This window comes from Mustela erminea, chromosome 9 (genome assembly GCF_009829155.1).
Source record: "Mustela erminea isolate mMusErm1 chromosome 9, mMusErm1.Pri, whole genome shotgun sequence".
NCBI classification, from domain to species: Eukaryota; Metazoa; Chordata; class Mammalia; order Carnivora; family Mustelidae; genus Mustela; species Mustela erminea.
The window spans coordinates 22306030-22326046 of NC_045622.1; positions in this window are offsets into that span (position 1 = coordinate 22306030).

Consider the following 20017-nt stretch of genomic DNA (forward strand, 5'->3'; position numbering starts at 1 on the left):
TTAAAACTGCCACAGCTGTGTGAAAGAAGACAGACCAAGAAATGATCACAGGTTGGAGGAGACTAAGGAGATTTGACAGCTAAATGCAGGCTGGTATCTTTAAACAGGGGGAAAAAAAAAAAAGATATGAATGGAAAAACTGGTTTAAAAAAAACAGATTAAGAAAAGCAGCATCCCAGGAAGGAGTAACGGTGAACATATTTCCTTAAAGGGAAATTGGCCTCTAAATGGTATTTGCAAGTCCTTAGGGGACTTGACCTCTCTTATGTTCTGTCTGCCTGTGGACTGCTCCAGCCCCTGGAACAGAGAACCGGGGGGAAGCCCACGGCTCCTCACAATGCTTCCAGGCGATCGAGACTGCCTCGCACAGGTGTAAGACAAGTGCTGGGCAAAGCCCAGTCTGTTAGCAAGCTGTGTCAGGAAGGACATGAGGTGTTAATGTGTGCGATAACACGTGAGTTTGGAGCCGGAAGTGAGGAGTTCCAGGCTTGTAAACTACTGTGGCCAGCCCCGCTGTGTCGTTCTATCCGCCGTGTTGCTGCATAACACACACCACAGGACTGCTCATATTTGCAAACAAATAGCCTAAGGGTATTTAGCCATTCCTGTTTGCCTGTTCATTTTTCTCCTTCCAAATAAGCAAATAGCTCCTACAGGGCAGGAGAAGCCTCCTCTGCCTCATAGGGTGACCGGTGCCCATGACATCATCATAGAGCGACCTGTGCCTGTGATGTCATCATAGAATGACCAGTGCCTTTGACATCACTCACCAGACCCAGGTACTTGGCTTTGGCAAGTTGACCTTGATGGAGATTTTTCTTAGGCCAAAGTTGGTCTCTCTGGGTTCATTAACACACAGCAAGGACTTAAGTGCACATATATAGGTTCTTTATTTTTTTTATTATTTTTTAAATTTTATTTATTTGACAAAGCGAGATCACAAGTAGGCAGAGAGGCAGGCAGAGAGAGGGAGAAGCAGGCTCCCTGCTGAGCAGAGAGCCTGACGTGGAGCTTGATCCCAGGACCCTGGATCATGACCTGAGCTGAAGGCAGAGGCTTAACCCACTGAGCCACCCAGGCGCCCCTATAGGTTCTTGATTTTTTAGTAGTAAATTGGAGAAAAGAGAACCCTTAACAGAGAAGAGCCTTGTTTAGGTCACAGAGGTTAGCCTGTATGTGAGTAAGGAAGGAATTGCCCGAATGCCCGATCTGCCCCTTTTCAACATCCCTACTCTGCCTCTCTTTGCATTTATAAGTGAGGAATATCCATTTTTCTTGGGGTTTCAATGACTTGCTTATCCCAGCAGCTTCTTAAAGATGCATGTTCAGTGGGAAGAGATTACCCGTTTCCAAGCCTCAGTCCAGCGGGTGTGCTCCCTGCATGTTAACTGTTATTGGAGGCGACGGTAATAGTGATGATGATGGTGGTAATGGATCGCGTGCAACTTTTTAACAAAACCATTGCCATTATCATTATCAGATTTGCTGTAGCACAAAAATGATTTCAAATGCTGTGGCCTGGGAAACATCCCCATTCTCGCCTGCTTGGAGGAACCCGCAAGAAACCTCACAGAAAGATGTTGAAAGGAAGACCTCTATGTGACTGGCGCCATCACAGCACAAAGCTAAGGGGCTCTGAGAAGCACTCATCTCAGCAGACTTCTGGCCACTGTGTCTCCATGGCTGGTGTAGCACTTGGCCATTTGGGGAGCCCTCAAGACTGCAGGGCAGAAGTGAAGGAAGGAGTCAAAGAAATGATCCAAATCAGGACCACAAGCTAGAAATGATGGACTTTAGACAGGGGCCTGATGAGAGTTGTGGAGTTATCGAGAATAAACGTATTCTCCCTGCCCATCTGTTTCAGTCGGGACACCCTAGGCTATGTTATGATAACTAGCAACTCCTCAAGTCACACTCCTCCTGCACAACCCTCATGTGTTGTCAGTGGCTCTGCTCCATTTCGTCCTCACCTCAGACCCAGGCTAATGGAGCGTTTGCCATCGGAATATCTTTAGATGTAGGGGTAGGGAGATGAGGAGAAATTAAGAATGCACACTGGCGGGTAAATGCTTTCATCTGGAATGGATGCATGTCCTATCTGTGTGTAAGTGATTGGCCAGAGCAGGTTACCTGGCTGCACCTGTCTCCAACATGGCTGGAAAGGGAGAAGACTCGGGAATGCTTACGAGCAGTAACAATGCTTAGTCACTCCCCTAGTCTGTGTGTCTGAGACAGGCAAAGCGACAGGCAGGCTGAGGTGGGATAGCTTATTCCGAGCCTCCAAGCCCATGGCAGATACGGTTGGTTGATTAGCACGCATCTCAACATCATTCTACTTTGCCTCTTTTTCTGCAGAGACTGAAAAATGGAACACTTCCCAGCCTCTCTTGTACCCACAGGTGGCCAAGCTCTTGCTCGAGGGAAACCAGGTATAGGTAAAAATCTGCTGGGAGAGCATCTCTTTCCTAAAAAAGACACAGCCTCTGGAAGAGGAGGTTCCTTGCTTGTCCCCTTGCTCAGGTGTGGAACATGGGTGTCACAGCTGAAAAGCAGCAGCTACCTGGGTGACCATCAGGTGGCAAGATGAGAAAAAGCTCCAAAGGATTACAGAGGTGCTGATCTTGAGAAATAGCAAGCTGCTGAACTAATGTCAAGAGCCACTTGTCTCTCAATTTCTTGTGGCACAAACAAACGCATTTGTTCTGTAACTTGTGGCAAAAAGCATTCCTAATGGTTATAGAATCAGCAGGAACTTTTGAGATCACAAGTGTTTCATTTCACAGATAAGAAAAAAGATCAGAGACCAGAGACAGTAAATGACAAACCCAAGGCTCACAGCAAAATTAGCAGAGATCTTGCTGCAGGGATCAGAAATCTCAGGATACTTCGGGGGCACTTGCTTCTTGTTTTCCTTTGTTCTCTGGGTCCATACCAACTCTGCCATGACCCAGCAGACATCTCTTATCACACTTCACCTAACTTGGGCATTTCTTCCCCCATCCCTAGTCTCTAGCCTGTTTGTAGCCCTCTCCCCAGTTCCTGAACCTTTCCAATCTGGTTAAATCCATCTGCAGCAGGGACAACTCCTTCCCAGTCAGAAATGAAGCCATGTATGGCTGCATGCCCATCAGGCCAATGTAATCGGTCTGAGACGGGATGTGTCGTAATGGTCTGAGAAGTTTTCCACTTTCAAATTACTACTCGAATGTCAAGGGCAAGAAGAAAAGGCAGCCAAAGTCAGTATGCTGAGGTGTAGCTCATACCACAACAGCATATGCAGTATAGCAGGGAATCATAATAAATTTCTAATGGCAGAGAACAGTTAACCTGGCCGTGTGCAGAGAGAGGAACCGAGCGAGGAGGAGAACAGAAGCCGAGCTCCAGCTCCCACTTAAAAACTTCTTGAAGTCTAAATTAATTTGGTACTATCTCACTTACAAGGAAAGTATCTATTTCACTTGCAGCCAAAATGAGCGTTTGCTTAACCTCTTGGGGGATAGGCTATAACTGCACGTAGACCTTTGCAAGAAGAGGCACGGTTATCCAATTTCCCCCTAATTGCTCTAACAAGGATGAATTAGGACTTTCATCAGCAGGCCTGAGTGATCAGTTTGGAGTCAGCCATGGGTGGTGAAGTCAATTATTAAACAAAACTACAGTGTTAACTCCTAATAATACACAGTGAGGGCAAATTAAGCCCAAGACAAATAATGCCATAGTGGTGACACTGGAGAATATGTTCTCTCGACTTTATGTTTTAAAGTGATGCTATTATTAGTGACGTTTAAGTTCATTTCTATGGCATAATAGGGAAGTAAATGTTCACTTGGGCTTTCTATGCTGTTAAAAAGAAACCCTCTGACAAGGGAGCACAGTATACTGTGTAAGTATCTACTTGGGCGAGGCTCCACTTTGATATAAATTAATTATTCCAATAACATCATATCGGGAGATCTCATAGAAAGCCCAAGCAGCACCATGCTCCCCAGGTAATTGTTCCTGGCTGAGAGGACCGTGGCTGCCTCTGACATTGTTGTTTGTGCTCCGAATGTCACTGTGCTCGTTCAAGGTAGCATAAGAGAAAACATTCCTATTCCTACCCGGCTTATCTCCCGCCACACCACGCTGTCACTCCCTTTCTCGAGTGTAAGTTACAGCAGACATGCTGACTCTGGGAAGAGAGAGCTATCGAAAATGCAATTTGAGTTAAATAAATTGATCATATATCATGGGAGTGGAGGAGGGCAGAGAGAACCATTCTCATGTCTCATCAAAACCTCTGAAGCCCATTCTGGTAGAACCTCATTAATTTACACTAAGGGCCAGGACCGCCTTGACTAATTGCTGAAAGGTGAGCAGCGTGGATTAGGGTATACAGGAGCAAACACAATTTAGAAACCTGGGATCGCAGATCAAACAAATGTACTTTATTATACAATTAAAAACCTACGTGGACACTGACTGGAATGACATTCAATAGCAAAATAAGTGCCTTAATAATAACACTTTCCAGAGTGTGGTCTGGAAATAAGCATAGCACCTCTGGGAACCACCATCTTGACACGCTAGACCTTGCCCAGTGACTGAATCCCTATTGAGCTTCCAGAAACGACTGGCTTTTTCTGGGCTCCTATTTGTTATCCTTTTAAGGAAGAGCTGGTATGTGCTGACCCTTCTTTCCATTCTACTTACACTTCAGTACGCGTGAATTAATGGAGGAGAACGCCTTGAACGTGGCTAAGTCAAGTATATGCAAGAGGCTCTTTCTTCCCTGGAGAATCTGTCTTCCTTCCCCTCTTTTTATTTTTTTATAGTTCCGGAGAAATTGGGATGATAGTCGTTTGTCTGTTTCAAACTCACCTGCTGATCATTCACCACTGGAACCTGCCATCGAGGATTTGGACCCTGCAGTGAGTCTTGCCACAGAGGTGGTAATGACGAGGCCAGCAGAGGATTAGCCCTTCAGGTGGGGAAAACCAGCAGGAACAGAGGAAAATCTTAAATAGCAAAGATCTTGTTTTCATCTCCAGAGTTCCGGCAACCGGCAATACTCTTGCTGGGACCGGTGTCTTAAAGTGGATTACTTTTCCCCCAAACCTTCCAACCATCATTTAGCAGTGGCTGTTCTGCTTTCTCCTTCCACCCCTTTCCCCATTTGTGTATACGCATTGGGCTAGGAGGTCACCAAGGGCTAGACTATGTTTCATACAGAGTCACTTTCTAGGGGTTACTCACTTACTTGTGGGTTGAACTCCCAAACAACTTATAGACTTGTGTAGGGTCAAGTACAGGTAGTAGGTAACATGCTCAAGCTTCCTAGGAATATGTGTGATAACTACTGGACTTCCTGGATACTCAGGCAAGCATCAGGAGAAGCTGGCAGGCTGTGGGGGTGAGCTAAATGGGGTAGAATTATGCATCTATGTGACTTTGAAGTGCCAAGTACATTCCCTCATTGCTGACATTGGGTTTGGCCACATGACATACTTTGACCGATGGTGTGGGAGATGTGACATGAGTGTGGCTTAGCCTGACCCTATGTTTCCCTGTTATTCACCAAAGAAAAAGCTTGCCCCAGGTTGATGCTGCTGCTTCTGCATGGGTCCCAGATTGAGAGAACTTTGGTGCAGACCTGAATTCAGCCTCGAGAAAAGTTGCCCCAGCTGAGGGTCAGACTCACAAGTGAGGAAAATTGATGTTGGTTCTAAGCCAGTGAAATTTTGGACATATTTGTTATACATCATTAGAACAGCAAACTCATAGCCCGAAAACCTGACGAATCCAGGAGAACACCAAAGTTAATCAAATCTATAAACCCTGTCCTCAAGGAGCTTTCAGATGAACCAGGAAAAGAAAACAGATACATTTAATAGCAAAAGTGTGAGATACAGAATGATTATGCATTCAAGAGGCAATGCTTACAGGAGGCATGGGAAAGGTCATGAGGGGGAAGGAAGAGGATACGAGAAAGTTCAAGGTGTGGGACTTCTGGGTGGCTCAGACAGTTAAGTGTCTGCCTTCGGCTCAGGTAATTATTCCAGGGTCCTGGGATCGAGTCTGCATCGAGCTTCCTGCTCATTGCTTCTCTCCCTCTACCTGCTGCTTCCCCTGCTTTGCTCTCCCCCTTTCTCTCTTTGACAAATCAATACATAAAATCGTGTAAAAAAAAAAAAGGAGAAGTTTGAGGTGGTTGTGCATTTGAGCTGGATCATGAAGCATGGAGTGACGAGAACATATGGAAAGGCAAGGAATGATATCCTAGGCAGAGAGAGTAGTATCAATTCAGGGAAAGATACAATGCTGAGAAATCCCTGAGAAAAACTGGCTGCCTACAAGTTCCATTTTGGCAAACTCTAAGGACAATGGTCCGTCTGAAACTTTCTATGTATAAATTTATGCCTCCTTTGCCATCCAGATTTCCTACGCAATCTCCTAGTCTAGTCTAGTCTCCAAGACTAGAGTCTTGATGAATTGGAGAAGTGGGACCAACATGGAACACTATAGAAACTTAAGTTGTATCTTTAAAGAGAAGTGCATTCTCCCCTTCCATTTTGTTCAGTATGTGGAATATGAAATTCATCTCAGGAAGCCCCAGAGATGACTCTATTGACTGTCCTTTAAATAGAATTAAAATTGACTCAAGACGTATCTGCGAATCTATTGAATTACATGGTCCACAATTGAGCTGCAGCTGGTCTTGCAGGAGGAAATGAAACAGACCCGGAGAGACATAGAGCAGCCAAGCCTCCCCTGGATGCTGAGGTTTCTTGTAGCAGGATGGAGGGGACAGGCAGAGTCAAAGGTGCAAAGCACGTTACATCAGGACACTTCAGTTGATTTGCTGAGCTGATGGACCAGGTAATTTTCTTTCAAGAAACAAAGCATTCATCATTTTGGATTCTCCTTCTCAGACTTCAGGAAGCTATGCTTGAGTTTAGAATGGAAATCTCTCATACCCTCCCTTGGTATCATTGCACACTTTCTAGCTCTCTGATAGAACCAGAGAAATAAAGTAAACAAGGTCTTGTCCCTGATGGAGGCATCATCCCTGTCATCATTCACTTTCTTCCTTCAGTTATAACCTTTATTACCCCCTCCCACTCTAACCAACATTCTTGAACTTCTGCTCAGTGCTGGGTGCTCTTCTAACGGCCTGTCTGAGAAGAGCTCAGCCTGGTCTTGCCCACCATCCCTTTTATGGGCACTCAGTGATAGATTTAACCTTCCTGAAATGGGTCCCTTCCAATGACTAATGGCATAGTGGAGAGTGACCAAGCCTTGCCCAAATATCCTTCACTGTGAGAATGGTGGTTTTGCCCTAAGATAGGATGAAACCCGTACCTTATATTTTACTGACATGAAGAAAGTGCTCAACTTTCTTGCAATAGCTATTTTTATTACTACTTGATGTAATAGTGTTATTCATAGTAATCAAAGATGGAGATCAGAGCTGAGGGATACAGTGAGGCCATTTTTGTGAAAAAGCAACTGCATATTCTCTGACCTCCTTATTTGTAAAGAAATACTTTGCTGGGGTTGCTCAGTTTAAGCATCCCAAACCTATGACCATACCAGGACATCCACTGACTTTTCTTCATTTGTTCCTTTAGTGCAACAAATATTTATAGAATGCCTATCATGGCTCAGGGACTATTCCAGGCATCTGGTGTAAAATAGTAGAGAAACCCATGATCACACTTTGTCTTCATGAACTTACAGCAACAAGTGGCAAATATCAAACAAGCCGTTGTGCAGTAGATCATTAATTATAATTGTGGTAAATGCTCTGAGTTACGTGACAATAGGTAGAAACCTGGGTAGTGTCTGTATTTTGTGCTTTTGGTTCCCTGATGATTCCAACCTGGGTAATTGGGTTAAGTTTCCCATGAAGAAAATTTAGTTGGCAAGATAAATCTTTGGAAGAGTGTCTAATAGCACTCAACTTCTTACGATTTTTAAAATTAGATAGGGTTCATCAAAGAGGTGTGTTGTGGTGAACAAGTGTCCCCGTTTGCCCATGTCTGAGAGGTTCCACAAGACATGGGACTTCGAGTGCAAAACCTGGGGCAAAGTGAGACAGCTGGTCACCTTCATGTGTACACATATATATGAGTACACATATATGCATGTGCTGGCATATGCATGCCTATGTATACAAAAGTATAAGTTTGGAAGTCTCATCGTCTTCCTTATTTGTAAAATCAGGGGTAGGTTTGCTTTCAGCTTGGCGTATTATGAATACCTAAAGAGCGTGTTTATGAGTCTATATATTCCATAAGTTGGATAGGAGAACATCTTTGTAGCTTTTGGTGTGTTCAGGTTAGGGTTGCATATGGTCTGCTTCCACGTGGGTGAGTGTGGCACCCAAGGTTTGTGACATCAAACACAACCCCTCCTCGTTATTTTCTATGAATTGCAGTTGGATGTAATTTACATGGTCCATGGGAGCTTTGCACTCAATGCTAAAGAGTTTAGCTCTCTTAGCACCATACTAATCTACTGTACTCAACTGCAGTTGGACTGCCATTAGCCTTGTTGTTAGAGCTGGAAAATCTGTGTAATTGCTTAGTAATTTTTTTAAACTTTTGAATAGTGGGTCTACATACGCAGTTGTGCAGAGCTCATCTATCTGTAGGGCATCTAATGGGTTCCAATGGGAGCGTGCGTAGCACACCTCGAGTCTGGCAACTCGCAAACTCATCAGTGCTTTGGGCATGAGTGGCATTTTAAAGGACCTTTACCATGAGTGGAATTAGCATGCACTGTCCCTCTGGAGCCTGTTAGCTTTTCGATTCTGACCCCCATGGTGAAAAATAAATGCATGTAATTTAGTTGGAAAAATGTCTTTAGGGCATTTGTGCTACTCTTGGTTCTGCTCGATAGGACAGATACTTTTTTTTTTTTTTTTTTTTTTAATCAAGTCCCCAAATGGCAGTAGCCAAAACTAATATAGGTCACCATCCCGGAGGATAGCAATTTATGACAGTGTTGACCTGCTACCCTAGATTGGGGCACATACAATGGCCCTTGGGCTTTTGTCACCCAGCTTGCTTAGATATGGGCCTCTGCTGGTGTCCTCCTGTGTGGTCATGAATCTACAGCTGGTTCCGATGGATGGGTCATGAATACAATTTATCAGGATTCAACAATGCAGAAAGATGCTACGTTCTAAAAACAAATTAGTTCCAAGAATGCTCCATCCTGGTGAAGTGGTTGCATCTCATGGAATTGGCAGATTCTGGTACCATTTAGGACACAGCTCAAGACAATTTCATTCGAATTTTTACAGTGATTATGCTACTTATTTGGCACATTTTCAGAGATTGCCTTGTGACAACTCTAAGGTTTTGTTTTGTTTTCTGAGCACTCATATTTAGCTGTTGGAATCCATGCCACACCTCAGAGCCAGTGATTCTAGAACTGCTTACCATCTACCTTTTTGAGACTGAGGGCCATCCCGTCGATTGCAGACTGGGCATGAAGTATGTTAGTACCATCCTTTACTGTTCACCACTCTCTTGATAATATTTTCTTGAATGACGAAATGATCGAGGAGAGAGGAAATATCAGATGGCAAATGTTAAACAGTTTTGGAATCTCTTCCCTACCCTGGGACAAATCCTTTACTGAATATATTTTCCTTACAACTTTCGATGACATTAAGGGGGAAAAAAACGTTACCCACCAAGCTGTGATTGTATAGAATCCTTGTTATCCCAGAATTCATTAGCATAGTCACTAAGATGCTACTTACATGGTATCTCTGAGAATTTTGCACAGATTATACCAAAATGGCCTTCTCTGGCTTAGTATTTTATTCTTGTGCATTTTATCAATAATTTTATTACTTTTCCCCTCCAAACACTTTTGCCCCATCTGGCCTTTAATGGAGGGAAACAGGGCTAAGATTACAATGCATCCAGATTTATATCCAAATACAATCTAGTTGCATTTGGAGCCCTAGAGAGTCAGTCAAGGCTATTATTGGCTGCCAGGATTTTTAGAAAAATACATAAATCTCCCTTTGTGCCATAAATACATTTCTGCATTCAGAGCTCAGAGAGAGACCTCATTATACCACATCCTGAGAGAGGGAGAAGCACATCTCATTCCGAGTGACAGGTGACATGTTCTCTAGAAACATGTAAAAAGATTGCAAGCTAATTTAATTCCCTTCATTTTTAACCATGGTTGAAATAATTGTAGCTATGCAAATGATGCTCAGTAGGCTCGAATACAGGAGTTTTGAGCTAGTTATGTCCAAAGCCCAGGTGGACTTTGTCATCAGACCTTGATGGCATAGGTCTTTTATAATACGCCCCTGTTTGGAAGTGATTGCCTGCCAATTCTTGGGTGAAAGTTTGCTTAGAAGTTCATAGAGTTAGGTCTATCAAACTAAAAATTATCCAGCACAGGGGTTCTCAGCCACTGGCCACATACTGGAACCACCTGGGGAGCTTAAAAGCTACCAAGGAGCTTGGGCTTCACCCCAGTGGATTGTGTTTTAATTGATCTGAGTTGCGTCCTGCCTCTGTACTTGTTCACTGCTTCCCAAGTAATCCTAATGAGCATCCAGGATCAACAGCCAAATGATCCAGGGCAGTGAAATTTATTGTTCATCAGAGTCGCTTTGTAGAAACACAGATTGCTGGGCTCTGTGGCCAGAGATTTTGATCCCATTTGAGGTGGGTCTGAGAATTTGTGTTTCTGACAATTTTCTAGTGATGTCAGTGCTACTGGTCCAGGGTTCACGCTTTGAGAACCACTGATGTAGTGGATTGGGATTTCAAGGCAGACATTCTAGTGCTCATCTGGGCTGAATGATAAATTATCTCGATAATTCCCTGCTTTCCACTTTGAGTTATGTCAACCTGTTCTATTAGTAGTGACTCTAATCAATTAGTCATTTTCCTAAAAATGGACTTTCTGGAACATGTCTTCCCACTTTAAATATCAGAACAAAAACTCCATCTCCCAAATGTCACTATTTGGTTATAAATTGGAAAATGCAGATAACAACATATATACTGAACTTTGGGGAACATGTATAAATAGAGTCCTTATAAAGATAAAACTGTGGGGGTATCAAAAACAGCCTTTCTGCCTCACCTAAATCAGAAACGGTGTCCCTGGCAGAAGAAAATTTTCTAAGACCTGAGGTCAATTCCTTTCGATCGTTCTGAAAACTGTAGCATCAAGGATTCAACAGGTTGGAGGAAACCTATCTGAATTAAGGGATCTCCTAAGTTAGGGTCTTCATTTTCTTTTTAAGATTTTATTTATTTATTTGAGAGAGAGAAGGAGTGTGTGAGTGTGAGCGGGGTGGGGGGAGGGGGCAGAAGGAGAAGCAGAGTCCCTAAGCAGGGAGCCCAACGAGGGCTGGAGCCCAACGACGGCTCTATCCCAGGACCCTGGGATCATGACCTGAGCTAAAGGCAGATGCTTAACCAACTGAGACACCCAGGTGCCCCGTGTTTTCATTTTCTTATATGGTATTTGTGTGTCTCTCAGCCTTTCCTCACTCAGGGATCTGTCTCTTGGAGTCATGACAGTCAGGGGAACTGTTTTCTGTCTTAGGACTCTTAATGTCCTTCTAAAGTCCCTCTAGCACCCTTAATGTTGCCTAGCAGCAGAGCCCTCCAATAATAGACACCTCTTATATTAGAATCGTAGCTCTGATCAATGTTGTAATGTTCTCAGTAACGAGTCCTGGGGCTATGGCTCAAGGATGTTTTGGAATAAAGTAGGCCTTTCTCTACCTGCACCTACTAAAAGGAATTAAACAGAAAAGAGATAAACCTGCATTTGCAAACCATTATGGGGTATCTGGGAGCCAATTTCCCGTTTAAAATGCTTTGGTTATCTTTGAGTTTCTTGACTTATTTTTGCATTAGGGTCACAAAGGAAGGCACTTTCTTTGATATTTTAGTTGTGTTTCTTGTGAGAGTCCCTGAGGCTCTCCCACATGCATCTGAGGGTCAAGAATATGGACTTGAAATACCTGGGTAGCCTCACTTGTGGTTGGAATGCCTCACGGCTGAGATCAGAATTTGCCCTGAGCCATTATCCAGTGTCAGGAGGTGGTCAGGGGAAGACAGTAGAGTCCCAGACCACTGGTTTTCTACTCCGTGGATATCTTTGGGGTGGGAGAAGGAGAGAGGGATCCACACTGCTTCTGGTCCATGCTGACTTGAGGCCCAAGGCAAGACAGGCTGCTTTTGGGCTCCACGCTTTGGGGCAGCACCCCGTAAGCATGAAACGGATCTCATGAAAATGCAGTATGAGTCTCCCAGGTAAAGAGAATGATGCCCATCCATGGTAGTAGAGAGCTGTACTTACCTCCCCATGGGGCAAGGAGTCTGTGGGGGAAAAGGGATGTATGTATTCTCAGCATTTACCCCTTTTGGAGATCACTCTCTAGCTACCCAGGATTCCCAAATTCTTTACCTGAAAGGCTCTAGGCTCATAAACAGCATCTGAATGCACCTCCTTCCGGCTCTGGTCTCTTCCTGCTCTTCCTGCTCTGGTCACTGAGGACCAAGGGAGGTGGTGCAAAGGGGTGGGGATGAGGCTTTGGTGGTCGAGCTGGGGTCCACAGACTTGTCTGTGAGGCTCTTCCTGTTGCGGATTAGAGCCAGAGGTGGGAAGAGAAGGAATACAGGCGAGGCATGGGAGCCTCTCCTTGCTGCCAGGTTGCAACAGAGCACACAGAGGAGTGCCACAATTTGAAATTCAAATCTGATCGTTCGGGTCATTAGGAATGATGGCTGGAGAATAGCACAGATTTTACTTAGTTTATTATTTCATTTAAAGCTTTTCAATATTGAGATGCATATGTGGTTCTCTTCGTGCATAAACCCCACCGCGCAGAGAGGCAAGAGTACTGTCAGCTGATAGAATTTGTGTCTTGTGTGTGTGAGTATATGTGAGTGTGTGTGTGTGTGTGTGTGTGCACACACGCATGTGATGTTGGTAGATCGAACTGGTATTTTTGAATCTGGGAACATTAAGTCAATCTGACTAGTGTTTTCTTTTTCTTCTTCTTCTTTTTTTTTTTTTTTTAAAGATTTTAAAGATTTTATATATTATTTTATTTGTTTATTTTAGAGAGAGAGAAAGTGTGAGCGTGAGGGGCAAAGGGAGAGGGAGAAGCAGACTCCCTACTGGGCAGGGATCTGGGATCATGACCTGAACGAAAGGCAGACGCTTCACGGACTGACCCACCCAGGCCACCCTGACTGGTGTTTTCTGACCTGCCCACACATTTTACACTCGTTGGTAGAAAGTAAGCTGTCATTTTTTCCCCTTTCCAAATCATCCTCTTAATTGGTCCTTAAACCTCTTTTCCAACTCACTTCTCTAGTCTGATAAGCCCTTTGTTCTCCTGAAGCTCATTCTTTATTAGTTTTATTTATATAGGAAATTTGATTTATGTATAGATACAGCACAAGTTGCTAAAACAACGGCAAAGGAAAGAACAAATCTAGATCCTTCTGCCCTTTCCAAGAACAACAAGAAGAGAGAGAGAGCGGACAATGAGAACAGCGGTGTGGTGTTCAGGGACCGCTGGGTTATGGTTATGTGTGCTTGTGACACTGTGCGTAACCCACACAGGGGAGCTGATGAACTATCATGAACAAGAGTAGAGGGAAGATGTCAGGAGAGAACAGCTGGAAAGTGTCAGCAGACCATGCTGAGCTATACCACAAACACTTACAGAGGTGTGCCACCGTGGGCAGAATCTCGGGAGACAAGATGCACGAGTGTTAAGGAGCTGGTCCAGTGGATCCAATGGGAACAGAAAGCTTGTTTGGGGGTCCACTCTTTAGGAAACAGGCTCACGGAAGTTGAGTACCTCACTTAGGGATCAACCTCCCTTCCCCCTCCCCTAAGATGGCAAACTCCTTGAGGTCAAGGATTGCCTTCTACTTCCACATGCTTTGAAGATTGTGTTAGGCTCAATAAATACTTGCTGAATTGAATTGAACTAGAAGTTGAATTTATCTCTACTTTTCCCCTCTAGGCTCACTGACAGAGCTAATGCTGCTTCTAAATTCCTCTGAGATCATTCTTTCTAAAGGCAATTCCCAGGAGGGAATCAATGACTCCTGTCCCTACGGGGAATTGATGATTTCCTAAGGATTTTTAGGACTGAGAACTATCCATGCTTCATTGGCATTCTGCTGTATAATATGCAAGACTATGCTAAGAGAGAGGTCTTGTCAAAGGGAAGTAAAGCCTAAATGGAAGATAAGCAGATTAAGAAACACATCTCTTCTACAATGACTATACAATAGGTTATAATTGCCCCTAGCATGAGATTCTTACTGGCACTCCCCTCCATCTAAATATAGCTGGTTTCTGCTTTCCCTGGCGTGTGTCCCTATAGCTATAGACTGTGTGAGTTACAGATCATCATCATCACAAGTTTTGCAATTTCTTTAAGATGTACCCCCCTCCCCAAAAAAGAGCAAAAAAAAAAAAAAAAGGCTGATGCTTATCACAGAGTGGTGTTGTAAGGGTTCTAGGAGCCACAATTTCAAAAATCACCTTGGAGCCAGGCTTATAGAAAGCATTTAGGATCTAATTGGATGTACTAGTTATTAGAAAGTACGTTAGTCATTGAGAACCAGTTTAGCTGTACCAACGTGTACCCATTATTATCAGCTCTGGATATTAATTGAGTCTCAAGTCTTTGTTAGTTTATCCACATGCATGGTTTGGAAGACAGGACTAGTTAGAAATTTGATTTAAGTCTTTTATTGATGTGGTTCAGCTTAGCACCAAGGGATGTAAAAAGGTCACCATTAATCTAGAATATTTGTAATGCATATACTGTCATTCTGGATAATTTAGGTTCCTTTTACCATCACCATTACTTTCCCTATACTGTTTGATATAAAACCATCTGAAAATTTCAGGCCCAAACAGCTTAGGATAGATTCCAATATATTAAAATAAAATCTGGCTTCAAGATCTTATTCTTTTATGTTTTAGCTGTGCAATTTTGTAGACCTCAATCTTAAGTTTTCTGATCATAAAATGAGATGAATCATAAGATCACACTTATGGAATTGTTTAAAGAGGACATACATAAAATATTGGGTGACAAAGCATTTTGTAAACTTTGGTAAGGTGCTAAAGAGAGTGTCAGGTTCTTATTGTGATAAATGACATTTGTCACAAACTAGTATGTCTTTAAAAGCCCTTGAGGTTGCTGGAGAAGAGGTTTCACACACACATAAACTCCTACTACCATTTCTGGAGTCTGGGTCAGAAATTCATTAGATCCAAAGTTTATTTGGGGGGGGGGGTTGAACACCCCGCCAATTTCTGTCACTAATTGGTTGATATCGCTGTGCTATGAAGTTTCACACTTTCATCGCACTCCTGGCAGGATAAATTCCCTGAATCTGATCAGAATCATTTAGTGAATGTGCACACAAAAATGTAAATTGCTCTCAGTGTTTAAAAAAAAAACCCACATTTACTCAAACCTTTGAAGTGACTATTTCTAATAAAAGATGATTCCCTTGGGAAAGCATGAAGTTTGAAAGTTTAGTTTTGTTTGAATTATTTGTATGCAGAGATCCCTATGGGCGAAACAGAAACTAGCTATTTCCCTGCTTGTTATGAGCAGGAAAGCAGGAAAGAGAGAATATTTTCCACAAATCCAAAATAACTGATTATACGTGAGAATGTGTTTTTCTTTTTTCTTTTTCATTTTCTTTTCTTTCTTTTTTTTTTTTTTTTCCAGGTTTGGTAAACTCCATAGCTTCTTAACAACTGTTTTCCATTAATTAGCTAATCTGTTTGACATCTACTCCTTTAAACTTCTACACAGCAGGGACTGCATATCCTCTGGGTTATACAATCCTTAAGGGTTTTGGTTTGGTACAAGACACCCAGTGGCTGCTCCATAAATATTTATTGATGACAGTGACAGTGGCAATGATGATACCAATTAAATGGGCGTTATTAAGGATGAGAAACCTGAAATTAAGTTGAGTGTGTGATATTTATTGGAAGTAGAGCTGGCCTTAGAAGTCTACATTTACCCAAAAATGAAGACAGGATGTTCAAGAAGAGAGAAGACAAGGTTTGCATAGCTGACATTGTCAATCAGTGAGGCTCTATTTCATTAGATAATTGCTTCTGACAAACTCTGTGTAGAAGCAAGTTCACTGAGGAACAAGGCTGTACAAATGGATATTTTAAGTTTACAAACTGAAGAAATTTTTGTTGAATGAATTAGTGAGCCAATCAGTGTTGTTTATGCCTTGTGTTTCTTCTTTATTCTTCTGCCGCCTTCAAAATAATCCATCAATATTCTAATCTTGGAAAAGCACCAATGTTGAGTGTGTACTGTGTGTGTGTGTGTGTGTGTGTGTGTGTGTGTGTGTCTTCCAACAGAACCAAGCAGGTGACTTTGTGGATTTCTAGTGACAGGTCTCTTAGCAACCTCCAGGGGTATATGAGTATAAAGGTTACATTCTCCTATATAGATTACTTTTGGAGCCACAGATAGAATCTAATTGGCTGAGACAAAGTCATGAGACTATAGCTGAAAAGAAACTTTTCAGCTCAGGATAACAAGGGGAAGGGCAGTCTAGGTGAAAATGGATGTTTAAGGAGCACAAGGAAAGCTGGCCAAATATTAGCTGGATGGGAAAATAATTACCCCATAATTAGAGAAATGATCATGATCTTTTTCAAGAGGTCAGTGTTACCTGGATGGCTTTTTCTTCGACTTCTGAACCATTGTTTCACACCAGAGTGGAACTTCTGCTACCTAGTACTGCAGATGGGAGGATGTGAAACTAGCAAGAGACTAGCAGGGCACTTTCTTATCCCTGGGTAAGGAAGGCCAGCATGTCCTCGAATTGAGGACCAATGGTGGAGATTGTTTTGAAGAACCACGTGCCATTTCCAGGACATCCAAGATCATGTGTGTATATCCAACTGGATGCTGTGAGTTTCCAACAGCAGTTTGCATCTTACTGACTTTGTCTCACTAACCAATCCCTCCCCTCCTGGTACTGGTATCCTTGGCATGTCTCAGATACTCACATTTAACACGCATCCCTTCTTTTACCCTCCCCTTGGAAGCTAGATCCTCAGTGAGTGATGAATGTAGAGAGCAGGGCATTCTTTGAGGACTGGCAGAATGACCTGGGGCCAAGTCATGGTTTATATCTCAGTTTATTCTAAATGGGTAGAAGCTTCATTGATTTTTTTTCCTTATAAAGCATTTTGCAATCACTGAGTAAAACAGAACAAAACAAAATAAAACCCAGCAACAACAATAAGCAAACCTCCAAATAGCTGTCTTGCCACCACAGCTGTTATGGAGACACTTAGAGAAGAAGGTACCTGAACTCTGATGACTATTTACCCTTTGAAGTTTCTCTGCTTAGAAGGAACGTTAATAATTAAAGTAAATTCCAAGTGCATAATACAGGCTCTTCAAATAAGCATATGCAGAGAGGGTTTTTAGAAACTTTTCTTGATGACTTCGTTTTTTCTCTTTTCCTTTTTAGTATTCTGTGGAGCACTCTAATCTTTGTAGTACAAAACCGTTCTTTTTAAATTTCAGAACTTGCCAACAGTTGGATAAGATGTAATAAAGTTTCTTGTAATAGTACCCTGCTGACACAGGCACTGATCTAAGGGAATGGGAGGGAATTAAAGTCTTCTGGCTGAAAGTTTATATTCTTTACCGGAAGTCAGATCCAAGACGAGGGACCCATTGCAGCTTGTGAGCTCCCCTGAAAGAAGGAGAAAGCTCTAAGGTTCATTGTTTGGAGGGAGGGGAGCAAAGATAAAATCCCGTTGAATGCCATTTCAGATATGCAGACAAAACATCCGATCTCCTTGTGGTGGTATTATTATCCATTTTTGAAACGTATCCTGAAAGAGAAAAAAGAGGAGATGAAAGAGAACTCCAAAAGTCCAAAACCAAGGTCTTCCTCCACACAATGTTGCTAAGAGGAACAGCTCGCGGCCAGCCCTCCCCGAGCTGTGATATTCATGAACGCCTCATGCTGACTGGATTTGGAATGCAGAATTTGCTTCCTTCCATGTGTTCTTTCTTATCCTGTGCACCTCAAGATGGGCAACAGAAGGGGCAACCACCGAAGTTCCTAAGGGTTTCTAAGTTTCTAAGGGACGTTGCTCCATGTTTTCACCTAAACCAGGTCTTATTCCTCATACTACTTCCATCAGAAGAATCCTTTTGCCTCCAACGACCAGCATTTGAAATCTTGGCGTCAGACTTGAGACTTCTATCTTCTTCCATGTGGGAACTTTTCAAGCCCATCATTCCTCCTGTGTGGTGTCCCCCAGGCCTTCCCCCTTCCTGTCTGTCATTGCCACTCTGGTCCTGTGCCCAGAGTCTCAGGCCAGGATTATTAAAATGGGTTCCTATCTTTGTTCCAATGCCTGTTTTGAGTTTCTCTTGCTTTAGTTGGTCCTGAATGCCCCTACCAGCCTGTTTCTTTCTGCTTGGTAACCCACTTCCCCAGTTACAGGCCCATAATGGTTTTCTGTAGCCTGTGGCACTGGTTTCCCATTTTCTTTTTGTGGTAGAATCCTTGAAAAACAATATATTAGTGAAGAAATTGAACTTTTAAAAATGTTGAGCTGTTCCACTTAACGGAATTTTGAGGGGGGAATCTGGAGTATTTCCTGCTTGGTAGCCTCCACTATCTACTGTCTTGGTGATGCTCACTGAAATCCTAGCAGAACCCAAAAAACTCAAGATGATACGTATGAGAAACATTGTCCAGCCAAGTCTCAGTGAGCTTTTCATGTAAGAACAGATAGTAAATATTCTAGGCTTTGCAGGCACAGAACCATATTATCTGTCACTCTGTCTTGTATTATTATTGGTATTATTATTTGAGTTGCTTTTCACAACCCCTTAACAATATAAAGATCCATCCTTAGTTCATGGCCTATACAAAAAGAGTCCATCATTCACCAACACTTGCAGAGGATAACCCTAAACATCTTATACACAAATGGCACTCCACACAGCTTGTCTGCCTCTGAGTTCCCACTACTTTATCTATGAGAAGCAAAAGAGTGAGTCTCTTCTGAGCCTGGGTTCTAGAGCCAAAAGACCTGTTCTCCACTTACTCCCTGCGTGATTTGGGGCAAGTTAGGTAGATGTTCTCTACCTCCATGTTCTCATCTATGCAATGGAGCTAGTCATAGAGCCCTCCTATGAGTGCATAATAGTTAAATAAATCAATGCATGGAGAATGCCCAGAGCAATGTCTAGAAAACAAACATTTGATTGACATCAGTTATTATGGTCATTCTGCACTTCTCTTCCCCCAACAAACTTCTTCCCCAGTTATTTTGACCTTCTTAGCCAGGATACTTGTTCATTGTGTTTTTCTTCTTTCTCATTTCACATTCCAAAGTGGTAAAATGATAACTTCTACTTCACCACCAGGTTGGTGGTTGGAAGCATGGACTCTGTGAGTGCCCAGGAGCAGACAATCAACCTCATTGAGAAAGCCTATCAGAGGTGGTTCTTAGCATGACATTATTAGGGCACAGGGGCCAGAATCAGCATGTTGGAATAATGTTGGTGACCTGTGGAAAACTGGGTTGAATGCAAATATTAAGGATCTGGACCACGGTATTGAAAGGGCACCTATTTTCTCTTCTTCTTCTTCTTTTTAAATAAATGAACATTTCTTCTTCTTCTTCTTCTTCTTCTTCTTCTTCTTCTTCTTCTTCTTCTTCTTTTTTTTAAGATTTCATTATTTATTTGAGAGAGAGAGAGAGAGAATGAGAGAGAAAGAGCATGAGAGGAGAGAGGTTAGCAGGAGAAGCAGACGCCCCGCTGAGCAGGGAGCCCAATGTGGGACTTGATCCTGGGACTCCATGACCCAAGACGAGGGCAATCGCTTAACTAAGTGAGCCACCCAGGTGCCCAATAGGGTACCTATTTTCAAAAGTGAGATGGTTTTGCTACCAATGGTTAAATACGTGTGCGTGGGGT